The 15,924-nt window shown below is 41.6% G+C and overlaps 1 protein-coding gene across 2 annotated transcripts in view; it reads left to right on the forward strand.

Annotated features, from left to right (window-relative positions):
• The window catches only part of znf704 (zinc finger protein 704), a 54,523-nt gene that overhangs the window by 19,264 nt on the left and 19,335 nt on the right, over positions 1-15,924 (forward strand). The gene's annotated exons all lie outside the window — the stretch shown is intronic.

Below are 15,924 nucleotides of genomic sequence, written 5' to 3' on the forward strand. Positions count from 1 at the left end.
TAACAAAATAATCAAATAAATAAATGTGTTTGTAGTGAAAAAACAGCAATATTTAATTTATGATGCTTATTTTGTAAATAATTGCAACATATTTTCATGGAGATGTCGTTATTGTTAGTTTTGTAACAAAAGTTCAGCACTATTTTACATTTGAGTGGGAAGTTTTTATTCTTATAATTGAATTTTTTGATAATCTATCATCTGATTAATTGGTTATTGACCAATTGCAACATTTTAGATATTGGTATTTGCAAAATCTACTATTGGTCGATCTAGCCTGAATGTTAACTCAGTAATCATTCAGAAAACCCAATCTCTATTTGGCTGAACTATTTCTTTAAAGTGCTGTAGCTACAAAAAATATCATGGAAAAAGAAACTAGATAAACTTTGACTCTCTTTCTTGTTGTATTTTCCAGATTTATGCTGAATATTTACACGAAAGCAAGCACTGGCGTGAAAATCCCCCGTAATGTGATTCACCGCTGATGAAATGAGGCTGAAGCCCTCTTGAGACCCCTGTGGCTAACTTAACCCCCCTTTCAGCAGCTTGCTGTCATTCCTTTCGAGGGTAGAGCGCTATGTGACGGTCATAAATACAGCAGTGGCCCTCCCACAGCCACTTAAAAACAACCAGAGCTCTGTCCCATTTCTCCCTCTTTTCTTCCTTCACTCTCAGGTGCTGACTGGCAGAGACCCCTCTCCATCTCACTATCACTATCTTTCTCTCTTACCTTCTCTTTTCCGTTTGTACCCTGGCTCTCTCGCTCCCTTGCTCTCCCCCTTTGTCTCTGTGGCTGGTGTTTTTCTGCGGCGTAAGAGAGCTGCTCGTCCACCACTGTGCAGGGGATTGAGCTACGCCTTCTCTGGCTTTCACATTTACATAAGGAACAGTAGCCTGGCGCCAGGTCTACCTTAAACAGGGCATCTGCAGCTGTTTATCAAGTGTGCGTGCACAGAATCAACATACCTCGACGGAAACAAAGGAAAAATTGTTTACATGCTGTAACTTACAGTATAACTTGTTTGCTGTTTAGGAGATGCACCTATTTCAATTATGTGCTAAATCACAATGTGACTGCATATGCATAAATAAAAAAATAAAAATGTGCATGTACAGAGCAAAATATTTTTACATTTTGTGAATGTAAATGAAGGTGTTCCTGTGCAGTTTCTAAGGTCTTCTGAATGTTTTTAGGGATGCACTATAATTTACAGTAAACTCAAAACATTTAACAACACTGTTAAATGGAATCTTTAAAAAAGTGCTCCCTTAATGACTGAAGCTGTCAATCACTTCAGTTGCATCGCGCAAACGCTGTGCTCAATGCTGTAAATCGCATTGTGATAAGAAACTTTTGACGTTGTTTGGACTACAGAACGTGAACACAAATAAGTGTTTTAAGTTTCTTAAAAGCATCAAAGCACAGATTAAGAGCCTGTTGCAGAATACGTTGTTGCAGTTAAAAACGCGACAAATGTCGGGGGGGGTTTGGGGGACGCAGGCTTTTGAGATGCGTTTTTTAAAAACGTTATACTTTTTAATTTGATTGCCACGTTTTTAGAACGCCATGTCCTGAACAGGTCAAACACGTCTAGTGCATTTACATAGAAAAACATTGCAACAGTAGCGCAATGGTAAAATGCATTCTGTGTGAACCGGCCCAAACGGTCTGCAAAATATTGCGTTAATCGGTTCCAACCAAGGCAGGAAAAGCAACAAACCTTTTTCATCACCTGAAAAGGCACCGTCCCAATGAAATCACAGAGATTACAAAAGTGCAAATCCCCGTGATTTGTTTTATTTTTTATTTATTTTTATATTTATTTTTTTAGACAAAATGGAATAGAATTATAATACCAGCCAATTATCGGTTATTGGATGAAAAAGTTGACTATTCTGGTCTTTCTATATTGCTCAAGACCCTCTCATTGCATGTCTGAGTTCTTTTTTTTTTAGTAATTGGAATAAAGCTGAAAAAAAATACATTAAAAAATACATATTAGATGTAAAAAAACAAAAATTAGAAATGTTGCCTTGGCAACTAACTGAAATAAGTCTAGAGGTAAATAAAATAAAGCTAAATAGAAATATCTTTCACAAAAACTAATAAAAATGCTAAAAGCATGTAACAGTTACTAAAAACAACAACTAAATAACACTACCACAAGGCGATATCATTCATGAGTTACATGAATTATGTAAAATTAACACTTATTGCTAGGGGTTTGTTCAAATCCCTAATCTTACTGTAAATATGAGCAATAGTAACATTGATGGTGCCTTAGCATTCACCACTTTATATACTTTAAAGGAGTAATTCACTTCAAAATGAAAATTCTGTCTTCATTTACTCACCCTCAAGTTCAAACCTGTATAAGTTTCTTTCTTTTTGCTGAACACAAAAGAAGATATTTTGAAGATTGTCGGTAACCAAACAGTTAATTGACCCCTTTGACTTCCATAGTATTTTTTTACTACTATGGAATTCAATGGGGTCCATCAACTATCTGGTTACCGACATTCTTCAAAATATCGTCCTTTGTTTTTCAGCAAAAGAAAGAAATGAATACAGATTTGAACTTGAGGGTGAGTAAATCATGACAGAATTTTCGTTTTGAAGTAAACTATTCCTTTAAGCACACCCTTCTATTGAATATGTTGTGTGTGTATTGTTGTTCTACAGCTTGTCCAGCTCTCTCCATGCATTATGTTGATAAACAGATCACACATTAATGGAAGCAGTGTTCCTTTGAGCTTCTTACCACAGTCAACTTCTCACTCTTAATTATGCACCTGGCATTTTTATTACACCCTTTAGGCAGCTCGTCGAGGAATTAAAGCGGTGGAAACCACAACAAATCCCCTAATAAGTGTCCATAACACGCTCGCAAGTGACAGGGTCTTTGTCCCGGCCTGAGGCAGTTAGGACATGATGTTCAGGGGAAGACGTCTACCCCCACCACACACGAGCTTTCTTACCCATCAGCCCCATCTCATGAAGTATGGAGTTTTATGAGGCACTCCAATACCCCCACACTGTGTAATTTGGAGCGTCTCAGTCGTAGTGATGGCTCCCTGGGGGAGATGGGTGATCCGGGTGATGCTGGCGGGGGGATGGAGGGGGTCACGTGTCTGCGTGAGGGATTGTGGGCATGGGAATCTATGAGAGAAAGGGACACTTTGGCTTTGACATTGAAGCATAGACTTTAAAAGGTACATCATTACCCATAAATCAAAGTTTTGTTGGCAGTCTGCTTCCGTTCTGTTGTTTAGTTAATGTGGAGGGAACAAGGAATGTCTCTCACGGGACGAAGCACAGGTGCTTTGTGGGCATGCACTCAATAAGAATCACATTGTCACTAGTGAATTCCAGTGTGACATTTGTACTATTGACCTCAGCTTTGTGCGTATCACTATTGTTACCACAGACAGATGCCTTCCTCTGGGGAAGTTCCTACTTATGAGTTTAGAAGTTGTTCAGATGATATGTTAGATATAAGTGATTTTGGTCATAACACAATTACACATTTTAGGCAATATAGATATATTTCTTTTTGATATTTCACAGTTTTTTTTGTTTTCTTTTGCTGGTCAGTAGATCTTAACTTGCCCTGACAACATTTTCACTGGCCCCAAAACAAAAGAATGATCCATATTTAATTTTATCAGCACTACCATTCAAAAGTTTGGGGTCAGTAAGATTTTTTTAAAAAAATTAATATATATTTTTTTATAAAAAGGATAGTTCCAGTCCCTTAGTTGTTCTAAATTCACTGAACACACAGCTTCTTTAGGCTTATTGCTTTAATTTAGCAAGGATGTGTTAAATTGATTAAAAGTGGCAGTAAAGACATATATAATAATACAAAAGATTTCGTAATTAAGTAATTAAGTAAGTAATTTTCTCACCAGGACACCCTAGGTCGCAGGTCGATGATCGACTTTGTGGTCGTTTCATCTGACCTGCGGCCGTATGTCTTGGACACTCGGGTGAAGAGAGGAGCGGAGCTGTCAACTGATCACCACCTGGTGGTGAGTTGGATACGATGGCGGGGTAGGAGGCTGGACAGACTCGGCAGACCCAAGCGTACTGTAAGGGTTTGCTGGGAACGTTTGACCGAGTCTCCTGTCAGAGAGATCTTCAACTCCCACCTCCGGCAGAGCCACGACCGGATCCTGAGGGAGGCTGGAGATATTGAGTCTGAGTGGACCATGTTCTCCGCCTCCATTGTCGAAGCGGCTGCTCGGAGCTGTGGCCGTAAGGTCTCCGGTGCCTGTCGAGGCGGCAATCCCCGAACCCGGTGGTGGACACCGGAAGTAAAGGATGCCGTCAAGCTGAAGAAGGAGTCCTATCGGGCCTGGTTGGCTTGTGGGACTCCTGAGGCAGCTGACAGGTACCGGCAGGCCAAGCGGACTGCAACCCGGGTGGTTGTGAAGGCAAAAACTCGGGCCTGGGAGGAGTTCGGTGAGGCCATGGAGAAGGACTATCGGCTGGCCTCGAAGAGATTCTGGCAAACTGTCCGGCGCCTCAGGAGAGGGAAACAATGCCCTACCAACGCTGTTTACAGTGGAGTTGGGCAGCTGTTGACCTCAACTGGGGATGTCGTCGGACGGTGGAAGGAATACTTCGAGGATCTCCTCAATCCCGCCGTCACGTCTTCTATTGAGGAAGCAGAGGCTGAGGGCTCAGAGGTGGACTCGTCCATCACCCTAGCTGAGGTCACCGAGGTAGTCAAGAAACTCCTCGGTGGCAAGGCACCGGGGGTGGATGAGATCCGCCCTGAGTACCTCAAGTCTCTGGATGTTGTGGGGCTGTCTTGGCTGACACGCCTCTGCAGCATCGCGTGGCGGTCGGGGACAGTGCCTCTGGGACAGACCGGGGTGGTGGTCCCTCTTTTTAAGAAGGGGGGCCGGAGGGTGTGTTCCAACTACAGGGGGATCACACTTCTCAGCCTCCCTGGGAAAGTCTATGCCAGGGTACTGGAGAGGAGAATACGGCCGATAGTGGAACCTCGGATTCAGGAGGAACAGTGCGGTTTTCGTCCAGGCCGTGGAACACTGGACCAGCTCTATACTCTCTACAGGGTGCTGGAGGGTTCATGGGAGTTTGCCCAACCAGTCCACATGTGCTTTGTGGATTTGGAGAAGGCATTCGACTGTGTCCCTCGCGGCGGCCTGTGGAGGGTGCTCCGTGAGTATGGGGTCCGGGGTCCTTTGCTAAGGGCTGTCCGATCCCTGTATGACCGAAGCAGGAGCTTGGTTCGCATTGCCGGTAGTAAGTCAGACTTCTTCCCGGTGCATGTTGGATTCCGGCAGGGATGCCCTTTGTCGCCGGTTCTGTTCATAGTTTTTATGGACAGAATTTCTAGGTGCAGCCAGGGGCCGGAGGGTGTCAGGTTTGGGGACCACACGATTTTGTCTCTGCTTTTTGCGGATGATGTTGTCGTGTTGGCCCCTTCACACCAGGACCTTCAGCATGCACTGGGACGGTTTGCAGCCGAGTGTGAAGCGGCTGGAATGAAAATCAGCACCTCCAAATCCGAGGCCATGGTCCTCAGTCGGAAAAGGGTGGCTTGCTCACTTCAGGTTGGTGGAGAGATCCTTCCTCAAGTGGAGGAGTTTAAGTATCTTGGGGTTTTGTTCACGAGTGAGGGAAGGATGGAACGGGAGATTGACAGACGGATCGGTGCAGCTTCTGCAGTAATGCGGTCGATGTACCGGTCGGTTGTGGTGAAGAAGGAGCTGAGCCGTAAGGCAAAGCTCTCGATTTACCGGTCAATCTACGTTCCTACTCTCACCTATGGTCATGAGCTTTGGGTCATGACCGAAAGGACAAGATCCCGGATACAGGCGGCCGAAATGAGCTTTCTCCGCAGGGTGGCTGGCCGATCCCTTAGAGATAGGGTGAGAAGCTCGTCCCTCGGGAGGAGCTCAGAGTAGAGCCGCTGCTCTTCCACATCGAGAGGGGTCAGCTGAGGTGGCTCGGGCATCTGTTCCGGATGCCTCCTGGACGCCTTCCCGGGAGGTGTTCCGGGCACGTCCCACTGGGAGGAGACCCCGGGGAAGACCTAGGACCCGTTGGAGAGACTATGTCTCCCGGTTGGCCTGGGAACGCCTCGGTGTCCCCCCGGAAGAGCTGGAGGAAGTGTCCAGGGAGAGGGAAGTCTGGGCTTCTCTGCTCAGACTGCTGCCCCCGCGACCCGACCCCGGATAAGCGGAGGAAGATGGATTGATGGATGGACAAAAGATTTCGAAAAAGAAATAAGTTTCCACATAAATATTAAGCAGTTATAAAAATATTAACTGTCTTTAATATTGATAATATTAACTGTCGAAATGTTTCTTGAGCAGAAAATCAGCATATTAGAATGATTTCTGAATGATCATGTGACACTGAAGGCTGGAGTAATGATGCTGAAAATTTCGGATTTGCTATCAGGAATAATTAACATTTGAAAATATATTAAAATAGAAAAGTAATTTTAGTTTGTAATAATAGTTCAAAATTTTACAGTTTTTACTGTATTTTTGATCAAATAAATGGAGCCTTTATAAGCATTTCTTTCAAACTAGTATTTTTATATTAGCTGTATAGATACTACTTTTATTTATTACTTACACTAACTTTTTTTTTACCACATTTGTTTTTTTGTTTTGTTTTTTCTTCACAAAAATAGCTTAAATGTAACTCGTACATTTATAAACATTCTTTTGCTTGAAACCGTTGACATGCGATGCAAATCTTTGCTGTCTGGTTTGTAGTTTTTAACACCTGATGCATCTAACACTGTAACAAGTACATTTCTACAAAACCTTATCTATGTTAGCCAGCTAGATAAGGTTATCTTAGTGGAAAATCAACAGAATTTGCACTATAGTGCTGTAACTGTTTAGTAAATTTGGTGAAAAAAATCTTGTTTTTTTTTGTAAATCTGCTTTAAAAATAATTCTGTATGCATTGTGAATGGTGCTATACATTACAAATAAAATGTACTTATTATTAAGAATTCCAATTAGCATTCCACAATGATTCAGAAAGTAACCTTAAAGGGAAAGTTCACCCAAAAATACAAATTCTGTCATTTACTCACCCTCATGTCAATCCAAACCACTATGACTTTTCTTTCTTGAAGAACAAAGATATATATTTTAAAGAATGTTTCATCTGTTTAAAACAACATTAAACCCCTTTGACTTCTATAACATGGTGTGGAAAGCGTAAGTTTCGAGTTGGTTGATGCGACATTGAAGTGTCCCATATCATTAATTTGATCATTCCGACATTACTTGAAGACAACATGTGAATCTGGCAGGTAGCCAGCAGGAACACACTGGCATTGATGTGAGTTCAGTATTCAGGGAATAGAACAGGACCAAGTGTGATCAGCAGTCATTGTTGCCGCTGTAGACTTTATAAAGACTCCTTTTCCACGTGGTTGCCTCTTCCTTTCACTATCACCTCGCTCTTTTTCCTGACAAAAGGGGCGGCTAAATGAATGGCTTGCAGCAGCAACAAGCTCTGTATTCCCATCGCTCATTAGGTCAGACAGAAACATCAATTCTCCGAGTCCATCAAAGCAGTTGCTATGCCCGCTGAACGGCCTGGCTCTTGAACATCCCAGCGCTGGCTTTGTGAATGCAGTTCAGGTACTCTATCATGGCACATCTCTGGGGGAGATGACGCAAAGTCTACGGTTGGTCTTTTGCCGGTTCATTTTGTGGGTCATATCTTTGTGTGAACTATACTGTGGGATGTAGACTGAAATGTAGGGCGCCAATGCCACATCTCATTGATGCACACTACCATATTTCACATTCGTGTCTCCTGAGGTGGGACAATGTTTGAGGTTTGAAGTATTTAGGTTAATATTCATCACTGATTCCCAACCTGGAATAACTAAGCTAGTTCCAGGGGGTACTTGGAACAATTTAGCTTTTGATTTGTTTAACCAATAAAACGGGAAAATTATTTGATTAATACAAGTAATCGTGAATTGTGACCCATATTTTTAATTATTACATTTGTACAAGGGAATATTATTAGGACTGATGCGATTACTACATAATCTCCTAATCACCATTATTTGATCTAACCTCTTTTATAATTGCATGATTAATGTGTGAACTCCTCTAGTGTGTGCAGTGGACCAGCACTCATTTAAAAGTTTTTGCTTTATTTTACTAATTTATATATCTATATAAATATATATGCTTTTTTTTTTTGCATAATAGCAAATATTTTTGGCCATTACAGGCTAGACCATCTTTAAATGACATATGAACATTTATTTATTTTAATTATCATTGCTTTCATTTATGATATTCTAATATTCATAATGAAACAATAATATTTGTAAATATTTATAAATAGTAGCTTTTTTGTAAATATTTTTGGACATTACAGGTCAGACCATCTTTAAATGATGTATGAAAATTGATTTATGACAAAGGGTTTTGTTGTTTTAATTATTTGTTGATAATAATGTTCATAATAAAAACAATAGTAACTCTAAATGTTTTGATAACATAGCATACTAGCAAATATTGATCATATTTGTCATCAATATATAATCATATTTTTTGATATATTGATATATTGAATATTTTCATATTTCAAATGTAATTCATGTCATTCTACCTCTATGCACTATTTGTTTACAAAGGAAATAAAACATTATTGGATTGAATTCTAGGTCTAAAGTGAAAAAAAGAGAAGTTTTAAAATGAACAAAACAGACAATTACATCATTCAAAAAAATTATTTAAATTACATTTTATCATCAGTCAAAGTTTCATGATTGTGACAGCCATAAATGATAATGCAAAATGATATTCAATAAAAACTGATATAAACGGTCCAGAACAAAGATTGCAATTGCACCTGCAATTGCAACCTGTCCATTTTTCTTCGACATGCTTGTGAGAAGCTTGTCATATCAAGCATACTTGTCATATTTTTTTACCCAACAGCATGAATGACTGGGATTTTTCTTCTTTCTTTCAAGTACTAGACTCTACAATGGCACTGTGTGACGGTGTCAGATAGAGCCTTGTTTTCTCTTTTTCTTTACAAACACGATCTGGTCCTACTAGTAAAAAAGAACACCTTCCTGGTGTCGATGTTAACCCTTAATACCACAGCTCTTACACAGCCCATGTTTAGCAGGAATGTGGAAACCTCCCTCTTTGTGAGTGTGTTTACCCTCCTCACATTGAGGAACGCTCATGAACACTGCGGAGAACTGTAAAAACCCGATGGGTGGGGGCAGGTATAAATGCCGTACGAGTGGCCAGTGTAGCCGAAACGCAGCACTGTATTTTGTCTGTTCTCTGTTTGCAGATTAGCAAGTAAACAAGGCTGTCCAGTATTAAGGGAAATCGTTGTTTGACTCCAGCTTTGCTTCTGGCCGTGGGCCAGGTTTCACAGGCACAATGTTTATCCATAATACAGGGAGCTGGGCCGTGTGTGTGTGAGGTAAGAGGAGGCTGGCTTTGGGCCGGTGCCAACCACTGTGATTTCTGGACCGCCTTGAGCATCCCTGTGTTGACCGATAGTACCCCCCTCGGGCTCCAGAGACCGGCGCAGCCCACACATTCAACGTATCCTGTGCGAGCGCTTAGCCTACGGGCGTGAGGAGAGCGCTTCTGGAGCCAGGGTGGAGGGGGCGAGATGAAACGAGCGTGGCATTGAGAACAAAGAACGTGCGTGTGTTTGTGCCCTGTGTCAACGACATGCTCGACCTTTAATGATACAAAGTAATAGATGATGAATGGATTAATCTTTTCTTTAATCAAATTAAAAAAGAGAGAATAAGTGTATTTATGTCAGGTTGCCAAGGTTAATGTCTCTCGCTCCAGGGCGCTTTGCAAGTTTTCCTTCCAAAGAGACAGAAAGGGGGGAGATTTCCAGAACGGTTGGGTGGTAGAGCGTGCAGTAGATTCAGTCATTATCAAAACTGAAAACAGTAAAAACGTAAAACTTTTTATGCGTTTTGGCCATTTATTTACATGACAACAGCATTTTGGGTGCCTGAAAACGCAAACTTTTGAAAACGGGTTTCAAAGTGCAAGTTTTTGAAAACGGTCTCCATGTAAACAACAAAAACGCGAATCTCTGAAGACAATGACGTCATGCACATGCGTATTATGTGCTTAGTCTATAGTGTTTCATCACAATCTAATGGCCTGGCAGCAGAATACAGCGTGTTTATTAGTTTTCGCGGATCCGTGTAATTGGGGATCGTTTTGACAATGGTGTCGTCTGTACACGGAAAACTCAAAGGAAAAACTTCAGTTTTTAGCATATCATTGTCGTGTAAACGTACCCTTAGAAAGACACTGTCTGAAGTGACCAACCATTTAGTTTTTTTTATGTGCTGTTTAGAAGCGGCATATCGGTAACGTAAATCCAGTGATTATTTCCGCATACAGAGGTCCATGGATGTTTCATCTAAAGCTGAGACTTTGCTTTGTTAGGGTCTGGACCATACCAGATTATAATTTAGAGATTTGACATTACTTTCAGTGTCATTCCAGGTCAAATCAACCAAATTTCAGAAACTACCCTGCTCAATTTTATTTGAACTGCCATACAATATATGCAGTACAGTCATACCAACCAGAGCTGCACTGTAATGATACTGCACAGGAAATTGATAGATATCAGCCCATATATGCCTCCGCTGTTTTATCTTTTAAAGGTATATGATGTTGATTGGATCTGCACACGGCCGTGGAAAAACGCGGAAGGCTCGGTCCATGACCGTATCTGATTAGTATCTAACAGTCAGAGGTCACAGTCACAATGCTACATGTTTATAGCAGGTTAAAGTTTTATAATGCCTCAATGTCTCTCATGCATATTTGTCCCATGTCGTATGCAGATTTTTACGTGGATGGCAGTGATAACAGAACATAGGAGCTTAGGCCGGGAGGCTTGAGGTGTCTGATTTATTGCCCGTTATTTAGAAGGAAATGAGCGTCATACACTAGTGACTGTAATAAACGATGGACGGCCCAGCTCGAACAACTTCAAAGGCATCTCTCTGCTCCCTCCTGTTCTAGCTCAAAACCGAACAGGAAGGGGATGGCTGCAGGGGAGGAGCTAAGTGCTCTGGTTTTTCGGGGAATTCCCCTGATTTCCCCAGTGCTATTTCAGAGTTATCAGTGTCTACTGACACTGAAATGCTCTCTGAATTCTGAAGGGAGTGCAATTTGTTTTCGATCATTTTGGTATGTTGAAGTAGCACTGTTATTTTGTCAAAGATTTTTTGTGCCACTGTTGCAAGGAAAAATGGCTTGAATGAGTCCAGAGTGATTAAATGCAGGAAGACTGATATTGGCTTAGGAAACTGACTGTAATCCAATCAGTTGTTATTATATCCTCCTAAACCACCGTTATTTTTGAAACTGGAAACATGTTTCCAGTTTTCTGCCACTGTCGGCATAGGCCTCCTCAATGGACTAATTAAACACAAAGGTCCAGATGTCTGAAGGTATGTTGGATAGCCTTTCTCCAGCCACCCACTCTATCATTTGTCTTACGAGTTTGGGCGGCTACAAAAGTTGGCACATCTGTCCATTGAATCGCAACAGATGTCTGCAGACTGCCTCCCCCTCCTGGCTGGTGGCCATCTCACACATTTACTCCCATGACCAAAAAAAGCCATTGTCGTTTGTCTTCCTGCAAATGATGAAAGCCACTGGAAGAAATACCGCATATTAATGACTCTTAAATCTGGGTAATTCATACCCAAGCTCATTTCTACAACATGGTAATTAATTTATATCTGCCTGATTGAAAATGAGCAGAAAGAGCATGAGGAAACCAAATACGTCAAAGTAAGCCAGTGAGAGTAAGTCAACATCAGATACAGCCAGGTAAAAGGTGCCTCATAAAGGTGAAAAACAGGAATTGACCCTTCGCTAAGCCCCTCGCTCCCTAGTTACTGTTGCTACGCCTGTCAAGCTTTCGCGCCTGGCACGTCTATTACAGTGTGTATGCATCGGTGTCAGACATTCCCAATGAGATAATTGGTAATTTTTGGCGAACATGTGAAATATCTGAGAGAGCAAGACAAATGGGACTGCAGTATGCGTTCAAGGGATATATCCACGACATAATATGCAACCGATTAGCAAATAATTTCATAAAAATGTAAGCTAAAGCCTATAGTCCCAGTGCAAGCAGCAGCCGTCTCATACGCTGACCATTCAAACGGCAAACACACAAATTGAGGAACAGCTATGTTCGTGCACAGCAGGGTAAGTGAAATGTGAAAATAATCTAATAATTATAAATCAAAGTTTATCCATAAATTTTGTGGAATAACACTAACGGGAGAGCCGCGATCGGATTGGGTTAAAGTTAGTCAGGGGTAGTAGGCCGTCGATTAACAAAATGCTGAAATATATTTTAAAGTATGTCAGTGAGCCTCCGTCTTGTCTTTAATTGTCTTATTATACGTTAAAATATATGCATTATGAACAAAGAACCGTCATTATTTCCAACTTCCAAGCAATAGGTGATTTTGTTAATCCTGTCAACATTTAGATTTGAATGGGGTCTCCCACACTGCTTGATCCACGCACATCCTTTCTCTACTTGGCTTTTAGATTTTCGGGAAGGAAAAAAATTCCACTCCCCCGTCCAACCTTTTAGGATACCGGGCATCAGATTTGCACAATCCATACGCACAACGCCTCGGCATGTTTCCCTCGCACGAAAGCTTGCCAGACCTCCCGCGCCTAGTTACGGTTGTTAAGACACGATTGGCCAGTGGCGGTATTCGGGCGTGGCTTAGCGAAGGGTCAATTGCACTCTTAGAATATATATTTTAAAATCTTTTTATTCATTGATTTCCAGTGTCACAGATAGTCATATACTGACTGCTGCTAATCTGAGTTCTAAATTAATATTATTATTACTGGTAAAGTTACCGGGTACCGGACATTTTCTCACCGGTTCCCAACTCCCAACATGCACACGCACACACATCTGTGCAACTCTCATTGTACTGTAGCCTATGTCAGCGTTGCATTATTTATATTTACTCGCACATCAAAACGTAGTCAGAGAAGGGCCTCGTCTTCTTTCCGAACGCATGAAAGTTCCGAAACAGCAGTTGCATCCTCTCAAACGGCGCTGCTTTCATGGACGTCAGTGCCTTGACCGCAGATCGTGTGTAGGTGGCTTTTTGATGACTCGTGGTCCTTAACTGCTTCTAATTTTAAGTTTTTAGTCCCTATTACAAAAGGATTTGACTTTGCTTTTTCTGAGCCATACACACGACAGTCACTGCAGTACATTTGTTCAGTACTACTGTCATAAATCAGCCACTCACAAACCTTGCCGTTGTTTGCCAACTGTCCACTTTGTATTAAAACGTCTTTTTTTTTACTTTTCTTTGACTAATCCTCATGTTTTTGTTGGTTGTTAGTTTCAGCTGGCAGCAAAATTTTTAGCTAAAATCCAACAAAATGGTGGACTTTGTTGAAATGTAAGAGAACAACAGTTGCAAAAAAAACCTAAAGAATCACTCAATTCTCATTGGCTACCTGCCAATGTGGCAGTAGATTGACAGTGTTACCCGTCATTTGCAAAATTCACCCGCATTTGACGTGTGGTCGGGTGTTAATTTCAGGCCCTGGATACAGCACAGGCTCAGTTCACAGCAGAGCGCCTGTTTGTCTGTTCTTTTTCTCTATTTGAGAACCGTAACTCCCATAATGTGTTTTTCCAGCTTCATGGTTGAAGATATTCTAGTGATAATGGGATGGGCTATGATTAGGGATGTGCAAAATTACATCTTTTCATAATCTACTTGTTGTGTCGATCACTCTGCTGTGCATAATAGCACCAAATTAGTGGAAAACACAATATATTGACCCGCACCCTGTTTTCTACCATGCACGTTTGTGGTGACGTAAGATAAACACCAGTGTTCGATAGAATCAAGTTGAGTCGGGAGCCGGGAACGATCGCGCTCGGATTTGGAACGCAGCGATGTGAAAGCTCCCTTAGTCTCCCAACATATACTGTATGTGTTTTACAGCTGAATGTGTTGCTCACCTTCTCTTTTAATTACTGTTCATAAATGTGTGGCTTGCTTCACTCCCATGGCTTGATAAGGACACTAATGACTCATGTGATTTGGGACTTCAGAGATCATTTTTTGTTCAAGTGTGGCAATATATCACATGCTAATTACACAGGATCTAATGCGTTTCTTTAAATTTACAATATTCCATTGGATGTGAGATATTAAAGCTCTTAATTAGCAGTCATCCAGGGCACCAGCGTGGCATTATCTGGAAAGCTCCATCACTCCCAGTGTGCTCTCCCAAGGTGACCAGGAAGTAGCCGTAATGGTGTGGTCCTGGGAAAAGCAGCATCGATGGCACCCTACCGTGATTTATCCGAAAGCCGTAATGACATCATTCTCGCCGCACGAGAAACATAAATTAGGCCTATCACTAATGGAGGTCCCGGGCTTCTTTGTCAGCCAGAGGTCTCTCTCTCTCTCTCTCTCTCTCTCTCTCTCATATGAGATTTCATGCTGTGCCTTTGGCAGGGCAGCTCAGGTTTTTCCCAAGAGAGAATGTGCTCCTGTGAGCTGACAGGTGAGAAGATTTATTACTCCATCCACACGTCAACGCATTCATTGTCCGTCCTTCAATCACAGGCATGAAATACTCATCTGAGATTTTACAGATGTCCTTTGCTATATAAAAACAAATGACGTCTTTCACGCAGCCCTTTTTTGTTGTTTGAAGACCTGTAAACGGCGCAAGATCAGCTGGTCTGTTCCCAAAGTAGAAACGGGGTGTTGTGTTGAGATATCATCATTCGCCATCATGCTATCGTAAAGAGACATGTTACACTGCATCTGTGAGTGATGAGAGTCATCTGTCAGGACAGATGTTCCTGTTCTGTGCATCATAGGAACGCTGTGCAGTGCAGCTTTGGAGATCCCAGATCAATGAACGCAGCAGCTGGCGTGGAAGCTCGGAGCAACATGTATGTACTAGCATTTTAGGGGGGTCTGTAATACCTAACTATTAAGGCCCGAATATACTCAAGGCAAAGTCCTTTTTATTCACATAAGAGGTAGCGGCCGGTATACTGTTGGTGAACATCCCAATGTTTAGAAGAATATGTAAATACATGCTGCACACATTCCTCTCAATATCAAAATGAACACTCAACAAAAAGGACAGCAGTGAGAAAACGGCAGTTATGAGAAGCATAATGATCAAAGCGATGTGGATTTGTTTGCACTAGCTCTCCAGTCAAGTCACGTCACATTTATTTATATAGCACTTGCACAATAGATCGCTTTAAAGCAAGTATTCACTGTCGCTTTCAATTATAATTACATCTCAAATAAATGTTGTTTAGGGCTGATTTTGTTCGAAATTATGTGACATAAGTTTGTTCTTCAATTTCTCTTGGAATATTGTCTCGCTTGTATTGTCCCACCCTCAAGAGTAGGGGTGGGATAAAATATCGATAGGGTGATATACATCGTTGTCCTTCTCCGTGCGAAATAAGAATCAATACGCTGGCGCCAAATATATATATATATATATTTTTATTAATAAAATAAGGCGCTCTAAATAAATTTCCCTGCTCCAAGCATCCCTAGTTCATGGCTCCTCGAGGTGGCACTCAACACACGAATGAGTGAAACGTGAACATAAGTTAACTAGCCTAAAAAAAAACGTTTTTAATGGGATGGCGGACAGCAGTGTGAGTAAAATAATAAGATGCCCCATGCCCCAAAGTCTGGACGCACTTCGGCTTTTATACCATTGATGGGACAAACATGGTGTGAATAGATATCTTTGACGCTCTTCACCAAGCACTTACACAGATACACACGGGAGCGTTTGAAAGCAGGAGTCTATCAGTGGATATAT

The sequence above is a fragment of the Siphateles boraxobius genome, unplaced genomic scaffold (assembly GCF_051911475.1).
Source record: "Siphateles boraxobius isolate OS27281-9 unplaced genomic scaffold, OSU_SipBor_1 35, whole genome shotgun sequence".
NCBI lineage: Eukaryota > Metazoa > Chordata > Actinopteri > Cypriniformes > Leuciscidae > Siphateles > Siphateles boraxobius.